The following is a 20853-nucleotide window of genomic DNA, read 5'->3' as shown; positions in this document are numbered from 1 at the left end:
GAAATCTATAAGATTTAGTTTTTATTTAATTGAATAGTTTAACTTAATCCAAATCCAGTAAAAATCTAAAGAATTCTAGCAACGCAAGTGACTCAATCTACTAAGGACTAACATTATGAGTTTTATTAAATTCGAGTTGTGATTATAAAAAGGAATTCTGAGAACTTTACTCGATACATTTTTACATTACTTTTTTTTCTATGATTTTATGAAGTTTAAAGAAATTGAAGTATCCTGTAACATAATGATAAACTGTTCTTTTTTCAAATCATAGAACTTCCTTTTTTGCCTCTAATTCATAACTCATTTTACTTACGTTTACTTAGTAAAGTTCAGCTTACGTAACTTTTACATATTATTTCGTTGCTTGATCCTTACTGGGTTAAGAAATGAGAAAAAAGCTCTTAAAACTCGAGAAATTGCAAAAATCTAAAACGTCATGGGTATCTAGAAAAACAAGGAATCCAGAGGATTAATATAAGAAATTCTAAGGACGCAAGAAACTCAAGAAATACAGAAAATTCTTAAAGCTAAAACAAAATGCGAAAACCGTAAAATATAGAAGTCCAAGAAATTAAAAAATCCAAAGGATCTATAATATATCCTATCAAACTCGAAAATTTAATCCAACTGAATCCAACTAACGATCTAAGGTATGTTGGAGACTTAAGAAAGCCAAGAAATACAGGAAGACTTTGAACTTAAAACAAAATGCAAAGATATACAAGATGTCTCTGAAGAACCCTTTTTATTAAACTGGAAAATTCAAAGATCGGCAGAGAATGAGTCAAACGATTCGACACGTGTTTGCCGTTCGGTCAGCTTTGCCTGGCAACCGGCGATAAACCGCTGTTTTGCAAACTTATTATTCCGCAACGATCAGGGGCGGACTACTGGTCATGGAGAGTTTAAAAAGATTGCCGATGAGTCGGTAGAAATTTGCGGTCGCTTTATGTAGAATTTAATTTTTATACCAGAAACAGTGTGGATAAAATTATAGTCGTAAATTCTTTCTAATTGTTGTAAACAATGAAAAGACATATATGCTAGACACCAGGGGTGGACTGGTCATCGGAGAGTTTGGAAAAATTTCAGATGAACCAATAGGAATTTGGGGCCATTCTACGTAGAATTTAATTAATGAATTAGAAATGGAGGGCCGACCGTATCGCTCCAAGTAAAATCTCCAAGTAAAAATTTAAGCCGCAGTCCGCCCCTGGTAATGGCGCATAAAGTATGACTCACATATGTATGCAATGTCGGTTTCCACGAGCTCCACGAGTAATTATCCGATAACATGCAGATCATTGAGTCGTTTTCGCGAAAACTTCTGCATCTTTTCATTCTTTCTTCTTTTCCCAGTTTTTGTATCCTTTCATCGTGAGAACGGGAAATAATCTTGGGAATAATAAACTTTTGATTGACATATCGTTCCAGTTGAAATGTGGAGCTTGCTGGCAAATTGAATGAGCGAGAGCAGAACAGCGTGGAATCACGCGGATTAATTGGAAAGAGCAATGCTTCTCGCGATTAGCTTCCCAGTTTGAGATTGATAAAGGAAAACTATGGATGATCTTCGAAATATATAGTAACTTATAATTTGGCGTAAATATTTGTTAGAAGTGCGTTAGAATCAATAATGAGACGAAGTTTAATATTTAAGTTTAATATTATATATCCAAATGAAATCCGATACCCAAGGTTCACTTCATAGAGTTCGAATATTACTCGTAACATATTTTTACTGTCTTTACTTTTTTCCGCAAAACAACACCAGTATATTCTACTAGAATAAAAAAAAAAATATATTTTTTGTATATGATTTATATATGTGTCTGTATGTGTGTGTAAACACATGTGTGAATCTAAGTTTATATTACAAATATATATATACAGGGTGGTTGGTAACTGGTGGTACAAGCAGAAAGGGGGTGATTCTACGCGAAAAAAGAAGTCGAAAATATAGAATAAAAATTTTTTCTTTTAATTTTTTTTTTTTTTTTTAATTTTTCCATCGAGACAACGATCTACAGTGAGATCCGTTATAACGAGACGTGACAAAGTGCACGCGTACAAAGCGAAAATTCAAAGTCGATTTTCTCGAAAACAAAGCCTCAAACGAAAAATTCTTATTCTATATTTTCAACTTCTTTTTTCGCGTAGAATCACCCCCTTTCCGCTTGTACCACCAGTTACTAACCACCCTGTATATTTATAATAATATATAAATACTATATATATAAATATTATATATATAAATATATATAAATACTAAATATATAAATAATTATAATATAATTCGCTGAAATTGAAAGAAATCAACAAGAAATTCGCAATGTAATGAATTAAATTTTTGACACATATCAGTCCCCTATTTGTAAGAATGGCCAATGGGACGTAGGTAAATATCGCCAATCTGTTTTTATACTGTATGGAACGAAAACCTCGTCGTTATTTTGAGTTTTTGTTATAATTTGTTAATCTTGGAGTTTATGATTATATGATTTATATATATATATCATATCATATCATATACATCGTCCTTTTATCAAAGAAGCCTTATTAACAAATTATAGCAAAAACTCAAAATAACAGCAAGGTATTCGTTCGATACAGTGTAAGAACAGATTGGCCATATTTACCTTTTTCTTTATTTACATGGGGAAATCCTCATGGAAACCCCGCGTCCCACCGAGAAGGGTCCGACATGTAACAAAAATTTTTTTATGCCGTATTTGACGAAAACCAAACTATTATTATTTAGTACTTTTGTTATAATTTTCTAATGAAACATTTGTGAACCCATGTATCACAGCATTTTTTCTTATTTTTTACTCGTAAAATGTGCTGATATCGTTTTGCGAAATAAGTATAATGGTTCATTGCACTTGCGAAATATTCGACCGTCATACGCTGTTTCCGAACCTCAGAATGAGTTCTTGTAAGTTCCAAAACTCTACTTACAAGTGCTTCGATATAAGAATGAATCAAAACTCTTGCAAGTATTAATCAAGTTATGACAATCAGAAAAGCACTACATATTTTTATTGCTTGCGCTCAGCTATTTAAAAATAATATTTAGTTCATATTTTATACACAATTGCAATAGTGGATGTCAATAATCACCAAGAAAAATTATTTGAAAGAAATGGAGAATTTCTGGTAAGTTGCTCATAAAATTTCCAACTTATTCGGCTAGTATTCGATTGAACTGAAAAAAAGGGCAATGTAGGGTATGACGGAACGTGAGGATAAAATGGAACATCAATGCTTCTCTTACAATTAGACACGAGCTGCAAATGAATTGCTGTCGTATGACATAATTCTCATCTGGTGAAAACGAAATGCCTACGTACGTAATGTCTTTTAACTTTTATTATTATTTCTTGCAATTATTAGATTGTAGAGTAAAATTTTTATTACTGTCATAGTTTCCCATAAAATTGAAACAATGCATGGAATGTCAAAGATGAGCCCGTAAGATTTCTACCAGAGCTGAGAAAGAAAATGATGTATTTATCTGTGACTTTTGTTCGTAAAATAACAAAACTAAAACACGTATATATATAAATTAAGAACTTTTAATTGATAAGAATAAAGGTCTTGCACTTCTAAATGGTTTTAAATGAGTGTTCCATTTTGCCAGACTTGAGCGAAGCGGATATTGCTAGATTTCCGAAAAATCTTATTTCCCTTCGTAGCCAAATACTTTTCTTAACAAAGTGTTTAATTGTTTTAGCCTAAGGCCTACTTAAAGCTCCTATTGAAACCCTATGGTTCTATTGCCTTCTGATTTTTTGTAATTACAATTCAAAGTTACGTGTTCCATTACACCCTACTTTGCCCTACTTCCTTCATTTCTTTCGTCAAAGTACCCATATAGGATTCGAATCTGTCGCGTTTAACCCCTTAACCTACGATGCACAGCCCGTAGTACGATGATCGGGCCAAACGTAAATATTATGGGCATTCTCGAACGTAAATCGTAGGTTAAGTGGTTAAGTTCGAATCTATTTGAGAGTACTGCGTCTGTTTTTCGAAATATTTAGTGTTCGAATCTATTTGGCCAATTTACTTACTTACGTTCTTTCTTACGCACTTGAACGAATCACTAGTTTTTGGGAGAGGTTATATATTGAATTTTAAAAGTGAATGGAGAGTACACGGATTACTTGGATTTTAGAATAATAGGGCATGGTTTCTATTCGAATATCTATTGTCCAAACATTTTATAATGTTTCACTATTTGGAAATTGTACTGGGCAAACATTTCATTATTTCAATGTTATACCATGCAAACGTTTTATCATTACGACGTTCTCCTATTCGAGCGTTGTACCATTCGAACATTCTACTATGCAGATGTTGTTGTAATGCACTAATGAAACGTTTTACTATATGAAAATTCCACTATTCTAATACTGTAACATTTAAATACTTCGCTACTTGAATATTTTATTGTGCAAATGTTTTACTATTTTGGCCCTCCAGTACTTAAATATTCCATTATTTGAACATCTTAGACCTTGATCATACAAAAAGTGGCGAGCGGTGAACTCTGCCGCTCAGTTGCTCTATAAATTATTTCCTATAAATCTACGAGTGTGATTTATTGCAGCTAAAAAATTCTATCAAATGTCCGAATTGGACAAATTGTGAATGTGAAATATTAAATAAAAAAAAAAGTTTGATTTATTTTCTGCCGCTTTGTCATCACATGTTTGGCCGCTCTCTATATGATCAAGGCCTTACTGTTCAAACGTTTCGCTATCCGAATATTTAATTGTTTTAATGTTTTACTATTTTAACGTTACGTTGTCCAAACATTCTGATACTCTCGTATTAGTATTGCATTGTTTAATTGTTCCACTATTCAAATGTTCTATTATTCGAATATTATACCGTTTAAATGTCCTACATATTATTCAAATTTCATATTCGAACGTTCTCGTATTTCTCGGATCCTTCTCCAACCTTTTACTGTTCAGGCGTTCCATTATGTAAATATTCAACTGTCTGACTGCGGAATTGGGCACTTTTTATTTCAAATGAGGAATGATACATAAAAAGTCCAATTAATTATCCCAAGCAGAATAACGAATAAATTTATTTGTGAATAACGTTATTTGCAAATAAATTATAGGATTCTATTTGAGAAATAGATTACCTTCAAATAATATATTTGCCAAATATTTAATTATTCCACGTAATGACAAAAGATAAACAAAAATAAATAATTGTTTTTCGTTTATATGCAATATATTCATTGGCATGAAATGCTTACCTTAGGGACAACTGCGTATTGGAATATTTCATTAGATCAACCAACGTGAAAGATAAGAAATTCAAGAAAGAATATATACACTAGACTTTTATTATATCTACTAGTTCTATTATAATATTCGATTCAAATTCGAACGTTTTAATGTTTAATATAATTTAATTTAATATTTCATCGTTCAAGTATTTCACTATCTGAATGTTTTACGATTCAAACATTTCTATATTAAACTCTTTCGCTTCTCAAACATTTTACTCTATTCGATCTATCATGTGCATGCTATATTGATATACGTTAGTAGCTTATGCATAATGCTAGAGATAATGCCAACTTTTTGCTTCTTAAAACAATCTCAGTTTTTCTCCGCTTTTTTCCATCGTTGAATCGTAGTTCACAGGAATTATGCAATTCATTGAATTACAGCATAACTTTCCGCATTCGAACATCTAACATCCCAATGTTCTATTATTTGAACAATGTTTCCTTTATCATTTTAGCATGACATTGGCTTTACGTTCCAATATCGCCACCTATTGTATAGTAGTATAAAAATAGAAACATACAATACTAATTACTAAAACAGAAAATATAATACTTCAGTAGCTAAAAAATGCTAAGTATATGGCAAGAGTCGCGAAAATATACGACGTTGGAGAAATATTCTCGCTTCGAAACATTTACGTTAGTAGAAGAGACACTTACATAACATAATCTAGTAATAAAATAGCATTCAACGCAAATGAATTATATTAAAATATTTACATTACTTTCATACAAAATTCATAATCTTCTTCAATTCATTAAAGGAATCAGAATAATTGACAAAATAACATTAACAGTATACAACATTCGATCCTGTTGCTAATAATCATGCAATTAACCCGATGTTAGTATTTAATTAAATAAAAGAATTTCATAAATAAATGAAGAATATTACAGTTACGTTATGTCTAACTTATCTCATGTTAAAATCTCAAACTAAACACATATTAACTAATATTTAGAAAATTAAATTAAGATAAAAGAAAGAAAAGGAAAATACCACTGTAATAAATATTAACAATTTGTTATGCCTCTTTGAATTTTCCAAAGATTCTTTTTTATTAATCTTAAGATTTCATTATGGCAATAATAGAACATTTATGTGTTATTACGAAGGTAACTTGTTATTAGTACACCTGTTAGAAGTTTAAAATAGAACTTTAAAATATTATCGATCGATTATTCAATACACATATTGAAACATCCATAACATTTTTATCTGAAGTCAGTTAATTCACAGCAAGTATCTTCAATTTCTTACTTATAGCATGTACATATCGTTACACAATCGAAATTACGTTAACCTTGCACGGTGCATCAATCTTGGCTACGTCTTAGAATGTAAATTGCGTTTCTTCTATCCTAGAACATCCTCGAGGCTAATGGGAAAAAAGAACGGTACGAGACACTAAACCAGTCGGACTATCGTTGAGATCGAGAAATGTAAGACGAGTCGTTTAAAGCAATAGCTTCGAATTGTTCCGAAACCTTATAGAATATGGAAGATCATTAGATTTAAGTATGTTGCAGATCTTTTGGAAGTTATAATGAAGTATTTAATGCTAGAAGATTTGCGATTTTATTACAATATGGTGAGAATAACAAAAGACATTCATTACCTTATTTCTTCCTTCCTTACTTTTGTTTGGCTCAATATAATAAATCGTTTTTCTTGATTTGATAATTATCAGCGAATTATGAACTTATTGCCTCCCCCGTTACGTATCACTTTAATATTACTCTTTGAAAATCTGCCTATTATATCTGATGGCTTAAGATGCATTTTATCAGTCTTTTAGTGCACTCGCTGGTCACATTATTAAGTTAAATAATTATTTTTTATAATAGTGATGAAACACACACGAACAGTAAAGTGTATAAATTTAATCATTTTCAAGAAGTTCTATCAACAATCGAAGATACAAATATCTTTAATCAACAAACATCTGAAATTCGAATCAATACACGTAACATTCGAAGATATATTTATTTGTTATATGTATGTAGCTTTATTTATTATATGTGTCAATAACTACAAAATTTAATGAAATTGAAGAATATTTCATATATTATTTTATAGACAATGTATTATAGAAATAACGTTAGTATCTATATTTGATAATTAAAAAATCTTTTAAAATTGAATAAACCAAAACGTATCTAATGGGATTCGAGTTCCATTTTGTACTATTCAACATCAATTTTAGTTTGTCGCATTGTTGAAAAGCACAATATAAGATATATAGTTCAGCAGTTGTAACTCTGAGTTAATTATATTCACACATATACTTAAGAAATTGGTATATTGCATTGTTCAGATTAATAAGATTTACAGAGGAAAGGAAAAGATCTGTGAATATACATTTTCTGAGACAGAAAACAATTCATAGAAAAGTACAAAAACTCAAAACCGAGACTACAATATGTAAGCTATATAAAAATATTAATTTCAGGAATAAAACTGTATTATTAATTATAAAATCTGTATTTGTTTATAACATAATTTGCAATTATTTTCGTAAAAATGATCCCAAAATAGTTTAAAACAGTCGTAATATCTATTAGGTTGCCCGGAAAGTGTCTTTCTTTCGCACACGTATTTTTTACAACAGTGCACCTTCATACAAACGTAAAACCTAGTCCGTGAAATGTTGCGGTATTTATCTCAACAGAACAAAATGGATCGTACATACTCATAAAACGAAAGAAACTTTTCGGACAACCTAATACTTAAACATAACTAACGTAACGCAAATTTTTTATCTAGTCTCACAAAAATGAAAGAAACATTGAATGTTATAAAAAAATACAAGTTGCAAATTTCCAAGTAACACTTTTTATTTACTGACAGTACAGTTAACACAAGATCCACTTACAATTCCCCATTCTACTCCCGTATCCACTGAACAGACTCAAAGGAACGACAGAGACTAAAAAAAGAAAGAAGAAAATAAAGGCATGGTGGCTTGTTATACGAGTAACAAAGGAGAACAATACCTTGCAATCGATGAAATACCCTCAAAGAAGTAATCTACATCGTCGCACTTGACTGAATGAAGCAAAGAACATTGAATTGCGCGCTTTATTTATTCCTTCTAGCGTGGAAAGCGCGAAATAAGTTGGTAATAGGGGCGAAGAAAAATGTCAGGTCGATTTAATCGAGCTTACACCAAATCGTCTATACGATCTTCCTTTAAATACCAAACGTTCAGTAATTTTAAGACGTGAAGGAGGTTCTCCAACGATGACTTCTTGATAAATCGACCACTTTAAAAAAGCACCATGTTTCTTACGAGGAAAACAATGTTCCAAGCTATCTAAACAGGTTCCGTAAAACGAATTTTCGTTAAATAAAAGTTACTATTATATTTTATTTCATGATAGTACCAGACAAAGTGACAGACAAAAATATATATATAGCTGGAGTATACTATGTTATTAAATATATCCAAATATATATATCTAACTGTATATTATAGAGACTCTTTCGATAATGAATAAAAATAACAAATGTCAATTAAATTATTTGGTATTATAATTTATATTGTATTTATATAGTATAATTATGAGACAAGATTCACATAATTGTAACATTGTGTCGAGAACATCTGAACATATTTAGTAATATGGAAAATATTTCTCCTTTTATTCCTGCGATAAACGAATTGCACAGATATTTCTGTCCCTCGCTGTATGTGTATTCCATTAAACAGAAATAAAAGTATTTAATACGGTAAGGTTTATGCTTTGAGAAGCTTAGATATCCACAATGATTATAATATTGTTCAGAATACTAAACAGAATACTAAACTATACGGTATTACAAGAAAAAATAGGCAAAATCATATCTTTTCTGATTGTGAAATAAAAGCATTAATTATTCTAATTAATTAATTAATCTAAGTATTAGTCGAATTTCCAAATCAAATTTAAATAATGTAGCGAAATCAGTCCTTGCACTGAATATTTTCTGTTCATCTATTTTAATCAACGAATAACTCAGTCTGCTGAATATTGGGGTTAATGCACTTTTGCTCTCAATGTGTCATATGTACAGTGACTCACAAAAATACTTGAACACTTACCACGAAAATTGTTATCAATATATTATGTGTAATGACACTTTTTGAAATTTCATTAGCGTGAGGAAATGTGACTGTCATGATTATACTGGTAAAATTTGAAACCCATTCGAAAATATATGTAGGAAATGCATGCTATTTACTAGATATATACGAATACTCGTCTCAGAAAAGATTAGTGCATAGTATGAACAGTTGTTGTAAACATACATTTATTTCTGAAAATACTCCCAAAAGATCCAAAATATCTTATTCATATAATGGATAATTGACTTTTTGAATGGACCGTATACGTGCAATGAATATCATGTTCATGTAAATTTTCAGCTTTCTTTAGAAATTGACTATTGACATTCATATTATCTTATTACGATGTTAATAAAATTTCAAAATATCTCATATAATACACATAATATATTCGTAAAAGATGTCTATAGCGTAATATAAGCCGCACGTTTGGCACATGCAGGTACATTTGGAATATTTACAAAAATAATTAAGTTGTTAAAACTTGGAATTTACTTGGGAAGTTTTACCATTTGTCGCTACTACATCGTAACATAACTTGTTTATAGACTTCGAATAATAAATAACGTACATATGTAGATGCCAAAAGTAATATATTATGAGTAGTGTGTTACAAATAAACAAATTTAAGCAAATTTTATACATTTTTTATCATTTAATTTCCTCTTAGATTTATGAAGATAATTAAAAGTCCATAGCATTTTAGATAATAAACGATGTGAATATCAAAACATAACTAACCGTATTTGCTTATACTTAAAATTTTTACCTCTAACACTTATTATATAATATTTTCAGTCTTCAATAATTGAGAAAGTTGAAATTAATCCTAAGAAATATAGAATACGATACACAAACATTTTACTCATAAATCCTTCTCTTTCCAAATCAAAAGGTACCATATTAAACAAATTAGAGTCACATCAAAGCTATTTATTGCAGTAATTATTGTGGACAATATAACAGAACATATTGTTAGTATTCTATTTATTAGTATTTCAGTAGCAATTTTTATCATATAATATTACCAATTAATTTTAGAAGCATTGTGTAAATTTTCATTGCAGGCTCAGATAGAAAAGTAGTAAAAAGATACTTTCACATTTTCCCTTGCGATTTCAACCAGTTGCAATATTTTCAAGACTCTGTTACGTGCCATCCAGTAAACTAATTCGTCTAATTTCTGAAAAATACTCTGGTCGTTTAGTCCAATGTTAGAAAGTTTATTGTTTCAGAGAGTGTTCGAATATTAATGTCGATCACTGTATTCATAACGTGTTACATAATAAATTCAGAAGAGATTGGATCATTGTAAAAAATTCATTGTTTGTGCGGATCATCAAATGTGACAGGAAATTTAACAGCTCTAATGTACTTGATCGACTGATGCGCAAATATCGTGTCACACATGGAAAATAATTTCGATTTAGAGATGGTCACAGCTAAAAGGTTAACGATGATACGCAACAGGACACGTCGACTGCCGCATTACGGGCCGCAAAAGAAATATAGAACAGGTGCGCTCGAACAAATGGCTGAGAACGCTTATTCCAGTTGTCACGCGAAACAGTATCGCATCGTGTGATACGATCTTATTTGCTAAACAGAATTTTCCTGAGTCCACTCGGTAAACAAAATTGTTTGCCGACACGACACCGAATCAATGTCATCATTTTTCGCTATTAGGATGGCATCGGTCGACGATGTGACTTGTGAGATAGTCCGACGCCACCTGCTGACGTACGGAATATGAATGGGAAAAGGGATTATGGTACCATGAGATTACAGAATCATCAAACCAGGGAGACTACAATAAGGCATATTCTGAGATCATGAGATTATAACAGGGCTTCCCAACCATCTCATAAATGCATACCACTAAAACCAAAACCACAACAAATTTCAGTGTTACTAAGGAAGATATATCTTGTATATAGGAATTGAAAACTATACATTTAATTGGGTTACCGTCATATATTTGTTACTCATGTCATATATTTTTATTTCGTTTCTAATAAAATAATTGAATACTTGAACTGAACTCTAACATAGTTATTTAATACTGAGACAACCGTACAATGAACATTCATAAACTTTTAGATAACATTTTTATAGCGTATATTTCATAAATTTTATTATCCACATATCACTCAACTATTTCTCATATGCATATCACAGCTTGAAAACTGCTGGTTTATAGGATTACGAGACTATGGGCCTTTTGAATTACAATACTGTAAGACTGTGGAACTTTGGAATTATAAAACTATAAAAAAATAAGGAACTGTAAAATTATGAGACGATGTTGAGCGTAATATTGTAGACTTATGTATGAAATTATACAATAGAACAATGAAATTACGAGATTATGAGATTCTAAAACGAAGCAATTATGGAACCATGAAACTGAAAACTATAAAACAATGGGGTCGTGAAGGTATGAAATTATGAAACCTTAAGGCTATGAGGCTATAAGAATTATGAAGTCATGAAACCGCGAGGTTATGGGGTTTAAGCACAAGATTATGAAATTATGAGATCATGCGTCATTACAATCATAAAGGCTATAAAATTATCGGATTGTGATCTGTAATTAGAATTTGACATTAAATATCCATTATGTAAATACTTAGATAGTAAACAACTTTGAAAAATTCTATACAATGTTTTCATTGTTTACTTGTTGACTCATGATAAAATTAAAATTATAATAATTTGATAATTTTTTGTCATATATTTATATTTTGCTACTCTATTAGTCCTATTTCTTATTTATCTCTGTATTATCATGTACTACCGTTATATACAATCAAAATATTATTTTCTTCCTATCGGGGGTTAAACTTGTTCAATCCCAAATACGCAATTGATATTTTATGAAGCAAATATTATAAAATAACTTTATATTTGAAATTATCAGAATCTCAACGATAAAATAAATTACTAAAATACTTCAGTATTTTTATCGGTAATCGAAACAGTCGTTTTAAAGTCATAAAAACTTAAATACCTCCACCACCAAGTCACAACAATATAATTCAATTTTATAATGGAATAAAAAATTACAGCTGAACATCCTTAATCGGGAACTGAGCAAACTCGTTAATTGAACCGGTAATATCTCAACGATTTATACGACTCGATTTATATGACTAACCGTTGTATTGATTGAAGAGATTACCTTGATAAAAGAACGTTTGTCCTATTCAAACTGTAAAATATCTGCCATTTTGAATCTCACATTTTTATTTATTCTACAACATTACTATGAGCTTTCTCTATTACGAAAACGATTTTTAAAAAGATCCACACAGTATAATGCACAGTATAATAAAGAAATCAAGAATCTTCTATAAGTAATTGCTTCCTCGATTAAACGATTTAAATACCCTTTGCTAATTATTTCTTCACATTTCTATTACTATAAATCTTGACAAATATGACGTATCAATATTATATAATATTGGATCGAACTAGGAAGATAATGTATTAATAATATTAATAATATTGTACTTTTCCACCAACAATACTAGTCCAAAATCATTCCTAGAACACTCAAATATTTTTAAATGTCTTAAAATAATCAATAAGGCGTTTAAGACATATTATAGATGAAAATTTCTGTAGCTTCAATGTTTATTTAAACGATAAACCAAAGCATTTCTATATCAAATACACAATAAACTCTTCAAATTCACTGTTTCGATGACGGAAGATCTAGCGAATAATAGAAACAAATGGAAATCCTTCCCCATGGAACTGCGACATCTACGAAGCTCAAAGTGTAAATATAAACGGCGTATACGGTTTCAATGTTCCATAGCAATTTTATTGTTCGAATTCTCGTCGCCCCATAATTTCAGAAGCACTGCGACGAATGAATCCACGTTTCCAGGCTGAAAAATATGCGCGCGTATGGTTGAGGAACGGGAATTTCCTCTAAAAAGCAAATATCACTGGATTATTTCGAATAAAGCTTCACGCAATTCCGGTTGAACAAATTTCATGCGACTTATTTAGAATGGGATACAATTTGTTTCGTTTAATAACGGTAAAACACGATTCTGATAATGTATTCTACGTATAGAATATCAAACTGATTTTTATTATGCAGAAATATTGAAAAACAAAGGAATGAAACAATATATAAAATACAGTACTTACAACATATATTAACTGAGCTTTAATATTAATTTAACTCGTATTTCATTTTCTGTCGATAAATTTATTTCTTAATAAATCATAGGTTTCTTGTATTCTCTAAAAATTACGTTTATTTATATGAATTTTTTGGCGTATTTTATAATCCACTAATAAATATGTTCGCCAATAAATTATAGATTTCTCGCATCTGTTGAAAGCTGTGTTTATTCATTCTCATTTTTTTCATGTATTTTATTATTAGTCGATAAATTCGTACAATAATAAATATACACGTTAATTTCATTCTGTAAAAATTGTATTTAACTATTGTACTACTGTAACATACTTTGTTCCCATTGGGCGAATTGAATGCTTGCATGTCCAGTCGAATATTTTACAGTATATGTACTGTATATCACAAAAAATTCAGCTACTCTGTTCAAATATACACTCAATTTTTCTATCGTAATATAAGAAGAATAAATATATTTGATAAACACGTATTTATTTATATTTACCGGTGTCAACTATTAATTTTTCTTGCTTAATTATTAATTATTAATATTATTTGCAAATGAAATGGCCAAATTCTTAATTAAACCCCATAGACATTACTTCTTGGAAACTGTATTAAAATATGGTTGTAAAACAAATTTATAGTTATTACAATTAAAATCTTTCCTTGATCTATTGTCGATATAGATACTTCTCAATCTAAATCTGCTACACCAACAGCAGGTTATCTTTTCTCTTCATATAGCATTTGGAATTCTATAAAAATGTCGAATGTGACGTTGATCCATGATTTGTTCTAATACACAATCCCTAATATCTTTTCATAATAAAGCAATTAACAAAATTCCGACCATAATGTACTCGGCAAATTTCAAACTTCAAATTGATATGTAATACAAATATTATTTAACGACACTTTATAATCATGAATTCTGAATGATTTACTTATATATTTCTGAAATTGAAAATTTCATATGCAACGAACGCAAAACTACGATGCGATGCGACGCTGTGAGAGGAATAGTAAATCTGCCGAACAATATGAATAGCCTATTAAATTGAGAGCGAATTCAGACAGAATTCAGATTAAAAACTTAATAAATTGCACACGATCTCTATTCACATCAGAACTGTACCAAAGGATGTAAATTGCAAAATTTTTAATTACCGATTTAGATACAAACGAATTTAAATCTTTGATGTTGAGGCAACATTAAAACCAACTAAAAAATACAGTTGCAACGAAATAAAAATTAAAAAATGTCACCAGAATAACTATGTAAATATTACAAAAAGTGAGTGTAATTGAATAAATCGACATTATAAGAATTTATAATAATATTTCAACTACATGATAATAAAGCATTTCCTTTTCCTTATAAATATTTTTACGACATAATAGAAATCTCAATAGACATCACTTTGTAAATTTCTTGAATAAAAATGCAGATATCGCTTAGTGTCATCAGAAACGCTTCGAACATAGAATGGCAGAACTCGGTAAATCTGGGGAGATAATCGAGAATTAATTGCGTTTCGAAATCTGTCGACGTTGCGAATCCTTTTTCTCCAAGAAATAGAGCAAAATCGATTGCTTCTACTAATAAATCGAGCTTCATTCAATTTGACCTCGTTGAAATTGAACCATTGATCGAGTTTCATTCTCGTATAGTTCTTCCACTTGAAACGTGCGTATTCCTTCTAACTGCATTAACAACTTGAATCAATCTACTTAAAGTCATTGCAACTAGTACTAAAATTCTGTGATTCCAGTGAAATTATTCAGCTCCCTTCGAAATCAAATTCGCTTCATTTTTTAATTAAGAGGATTTTGAATTGACAAAATGAATGAAACTCGATTCTTTACAGAAATCTTGATTGACAACTTTTCATTGACGAAATATCCAATTTTTTCTCTTTTCTACAAAGCGCAGTCAGTAATTCGGTTATTAAATAAAATACGATCTATGGATTTTATTTTCATCGATCTTTTGATTGCAGATTTTCCATTTTTTCTAGAAATTGAATTCAGCTTATGTTTTTCATTTTATATCCTTCAACAAGTTTGTAAAAATGACTTTTCGTGCTTGGTACAAATTATATTTATATATAATAATTCCTCCATATTCTCTTCATTCTTTTGTTCATAATTCGTATACACAAATTATTTAATATTCAAACTTCTACATTTAAAAATTTCAAATCTTATTCAACGGAATAAAATACATATCATATTTATATAATTAATAGTTCCATAATAAGATTTTATTATGTCAACGAAACAAATCGACATCGACGAAAATTAGCAACTTTACTTTGTACACCTTTGAAAGTGATATTTCTTTATTTATTAACTTTAAATATTATATGTCTACATAATATTTTCTATTCAGAATCATTTTTCTTTATTGACAAATGTTTCTTCATTCCTGATAGAACATTATTTATATACCTATATATTTAATATATTTAATACCTATATATTTAATATAAATCGATAGTGATGCATAAAAGCCCTTGGATGAGCATATCTTTGTCAAATGTAATAAAATTTATCAAATATTTATATATTTTCTTTGACACTTCTTTCATTTTCTAATTCTTCTTCCTTTACCTTTTTATTTCGTTTGTTTCATATTTATCGAAGAAGATGTGTGAATTCCCTTAGGCAGAATATTTTCGTATATCATTGCATATTTTTACTTTACATTATTTTTAGTACATCTATATTTACAATAGCAAGACGTCTCCCTCGATTCTCCCTCAATGAAGAGAAATAAATTAAACCTTCCACATTGATTAAGCGATTCGTCGAAGTACCCTCGAAATTTTGCCCTCGACGTGAAAGCATCTCTGCCAGTAGGCAAACCGTTGACCAAAAAGCGTTCGACCATTGGAAAACCGAATGAATGGTTCAGATTCATCGCTTTACCACCGAAACTTGTCTTCACTGTGAATCTATTCCTAAAACCAGCTGAATTCCACATCAGCGACTGAATTACTGGTCAGAACTCGATCACATTTCTCACGGAAAGCTTCCCTAAAACAGCCCAATTCCTCTAATCGGTGTCGATCGATCGAGCAACCTGCGTTCCTCCGTTCCTTAACACGATAATTAAATCGTGAAAACGATCTCGTCCGTTCTTCATGCCGAATGTTCGTAATTTTCGTGTTGAAATTAGCTGTTGGTGCAAATTCTATAAATATCAATACTTGGTAGTTTCAATTAATAATATTGACATTCGTAATTTATGTCAAAATTGCGGTTGATGATATTTATTTCTGTTAATGTTGACAATTGTGATGAAGATTATAATGCCGTTAATTAGGAGCTAAGAAGACAAACAAAGTACATGCTAAAATAGAACGATTTTTTTAGTGGAATAAAATGCAAAAAATTATAAGTGCTGTCATAATATATTCTAGCTTTTTAAGGTACTTATATTGTACGAAGGAATAAATATAGCTAAATTGATATATTTTTTAACATTTATATATGATATAATTTTTCCTCTAAAAATGATAGTATTGCTAAACAATACGTTTCATGATATAAGATTTTTTCTTCGTTTTAATTAACCTATAAGATGGATGGATGTACAAAATTAAGCATTAAACTTTAAATTTCGTTAGCTGAAATACTGATATTAGAATAATTATAGTTAGGAATAAATGGAGTAGTAATACTTGTTGAAATAATAATACTTGTATATGTGTAAAATATACGAATATTTAACTGTGTATAACTTCTAGAAGGAAATATTTGAAATGTCGGCAAGGAAAATAAATTATAGAAATTTAATTCGTAAATACGTAATTTTGTTAAATATGATAAAATATTTTAAATATATCAAGTTACCCCCATGTATGTACTACAAAACAATTCACGCTATATTTCAAACATTTTTTTTATTCAGATACAGTGTTACTTGCCCAATGGATGTCACAAACTACAATAAATACAATAATTTATTTTATATTATTGGTTGCACAATACAATTTTTAAAGAATTTTAACCGAATATTAAATATTTTATTTCTAAATATATCTAAAAGAAGTGTTACGAAGAACTACGAATAATAATAACACATGAAACGTTTGAGTTATAATACGCTAATGAAAGAAAAACTAATTTATTCGTGAACAAATATCTACTATCTACTTATTCACTCATATCCATACTTGATAAATGTCATACGCCTATTACATTAGAAAATATAAATGTTTCCAAACAGCATTATTATGTAATACATCTCGTTCTTCAAGCGATAATAACAAAATACAAATATATCTAATATAATCGGATAAAAGATTTTAAAAAATAACTAAAAAAAACCATTGAATCATAAATTTCATGTAGTAGTCGAACAACTATAAAACAAAAAATACATACTTGTAATATATTATATACAAATTCTGAAATACAAAATACATGTAAAACCAAATGATTTTAAGTATATTTCAAGCTTAGATAAATTTGGATGAAATATTGAAAGCCTTGAAGGCAGTAGATTTTAGAAACAAGTTCAAAGTAAATAACGCAAGCTCTATGAATTTGAATGACCTCGTCACAACTTTGAACACAGCGACCGAATGAGGAGAAATTTAGCACGACGAAACTACACATATCTAAACTCTAAATAGTATTCATAATAGAAACGGAAATATCTGGGCTATAAATATCTCAAGCACAATTTTCAATGTCTATGGTATTTTTCGAACTGCACACATGGACAATAAACCACAAAGTTTCATATGATTAAAATGTTTATTTCGACTCTAACAATTCTAATAATATACAGAATGAATAACGAAAAGGATTTTAAACATTCTAAATAATTTAAGCAAATTAACTGTAAAAATGCTCTGAGTTCAAAATATCCTAATTTGAATATAAATGCTATAAAAATAATAGAGAAGCAATTTATATTATTTAAATTTTACATCAAATAGACAGTAAAAATCCTACTCAGTTAACATAAATCATCGAAGCACTAATAGAGTATGTATTCACAATAAATAACACAAAAGTTAAAATCTTCTGTGTTCTAATTACCATTCACAACATGCTTATTTAATATTTTTGGAATCTTAAGCACAATAACTGATACAAATTTGCCCTAATTAAATAAATCAATGGCCGATTCGTAATGCATCACGTAGAAACCTGCAGTTACCCTTCCTGTAGCCAGATATTCTAATCACAACTCTGAACAAGCGCTTCAGCAACCTCTTGATAATAAACACTACACAAATCTAAATCCTAAAAGTCGTAGCTCAAACATCCATATAACATCCAACAACGGATTTTTTGATAATTCAGTTACTTATCAGATAAGAAAATCTCAGATTTTTAGATCATTCTTAACTTAATCTAATCTTTATTTTATCGGTGTGATAATTGATTGTTTTTCATGTTTTCTTAGAAATTATGGGGCACTTAAAAAAAGAGATAGTGGTACATCTTTCTGCAAAAGAAAGCGAGATAAAATCAGTATCTACTCAAGATTCATAGATATTTAAAGTATTATGCCTTTTATAGTTATTTTATGGTTTATATATGAAATTAAAGTTTAACTCTATCCACAATTCGTTTCACTAAATATTTTATCACTTATATCACTTTTGCTCTAAGTAGCTCAATTAAACTGAATAAGCATGTACATATTATCTGTTTCCTATTTCAATCTTCTTCACTAAATCCGCGGAAATAGTTTCTTTTGCATGAATCAAATCATTTAGAAATTTCAAAATCTTTCGAGTGAAGGAAAAAAGGAGTCACGTCTGTATAATTATTAAGTACTTATATGGAAATAAAAATTCATTAGCTTCAACGTTACACACAAACATTATTTCGTAAATTTCGTAAACGTTAATCGTGAAATTTATTCTGTTCATAATACTTATCACATTTTTAAATTTTTATTCATATAACGTAATATTATAAATTTCTTATTTCGTTAGTAGCTTAACATATAATTGGATAATCAATAATCAAATATATTATTTGTAGTACATGAAGAAAGCTTCATCGATAAAATTATAAACACGTATTCTAGAATTAAATTTATATGATAAATCAGTGAAAATAATAGTTTTATCGTTGACATTTTTTCTTTCGAAATTTCTAGATTAAATGATGAATGAAAATATTTATCGTTTCCCCCGGGGAATGTTTATATTTATATATTTCCTTCATATTACTGAGGCGCCCCATAAAAAGTGCAAAAGCTTTCCAATCCGACAAGACTCTCTTGTAATAACATAAAACACTTCAAAAGTGTAGTCGCACTACTGTTCTGTAGATAAACACGAGAATGAATTCACTTACTTTCTGATTCCCTTAGAAGAAGAGTAGAAAACACCGGAATGAATGAGAATTCACTTTGTTTCTACACCACTTCACACGCGTCGCTGGTTCACAAAATACCACCGTTCACGAATCCCTGCTTGTCGCGATGTCGGTCGAACACCGCAAACACCGTGGACACTGAACGTCTCATTTCACTACACTCATTCGTTCAAACACCCCTCGAAGAGAGCTTCGTAAACCCTTATTATACCGCACCCAACAGATGTTCACCCTTTTTATTCCCCGAGCGAGACACCTGTTTTCCTTTTTCTGCACGGGTTAAAGATGCACGAGACTTATGGACAGCATGCAGCGAATGTCAACTATATTTGAAACTTTATTTTACGGTCTTATCAGAGGATGAAAACTCGAGAGAGTAAAATAAACACACCGATTATTCTTTTCTACGCTTTTTGGATAATTCTTTTGTTTAGATTTGTGTAAAGGGTAGTTTTAAATTGGGAAATTCTGTAGATCGCTTTTAAAAAGGGGTTGAACACGAAGGAGACGTAACCAAGTGAAAGACGCGTCGAACGGAAGCACGAACACACACGTAATAGACAAAGCTCCCAGCGTGGCGGGTCAGCCGCGACTGAATCGAGCCAAGTCGACTCGGAACGCGTCGGGCTTGAATGAGCGTGGCTGAGCAACGGAGATGCCCGAAGTGCGCCTGAGAGAGACGAACAGTGCAGCGATTGGGGTTAGAGTGGGGCGACGAAGTGGGGATAGGGTAGTAGAAAGAGGGAGATGGATGGTGATAGCGGCGAGGGATGCAGAGAGAGAAGAAAAGAAAGAGAGGAAGAAAATTTGTAGTGCCGTGCTCATACAAACGAAATATTGTTCACTTATCGGAATCGTTTTACGCAATAACTTGGTAACTTTCGACGTGCGTAATCTTTGTATCAATTATC

At 30.2% G+C, this 20853-nt stretch overlaps 1 protein-coding gene across 11 annotated transcripts in view; it reads right to left on the bottom strand.

Annotated features, from left to right (window-relative positions):
* The window catches only part of LOC126873815 (octopamine receptor beta-2R-like), a 612816-nt gene that overhangs the window by 184851 nt on the left and 407112 nt on the right, over nucleotides 1-20853 (bottom strand). For 4 of the 11 annotated variants that reach the window (XR_007692555.1, XR_007692556.1, XM_050635079.1 and 1 more), the window contains exon 1: nucleotides 19922-20591. The exons of 2 other annotated variants lie outside the window; for them this stretch is intronic. The gene's annotated coding sequence lies outside the window, so the exon portion shown is untranslated. Of the gene's footprint in view, nucleotides 1-8199; nucleotides 8254-19921; nucleotides 20596-20853 lie in introns of those variants that run through there. 5 more of the 11 variants (XM_050635072.1, XM_050635080.1, XM_050635075.1 and 2 more) reach the window with 3 other exon arrangements.

Source organism: Bombus huntii, chromosome 15, assembly GCF_024542735.1.
Source record: "Bombus huntii isolate Logan2020A chromosome 15, iyBomHunt1.1, whole genome shotgun sequence".
Taxonomy (NCBI): Eukaryota; Metazoa; Arthropoda; class Insecta; order Hymenoptera; family Apidae; genus Bombus; species Bombus huntii.
This window is presented reverse-complemented; position numbering and strand designations above follow the sequence as displayed.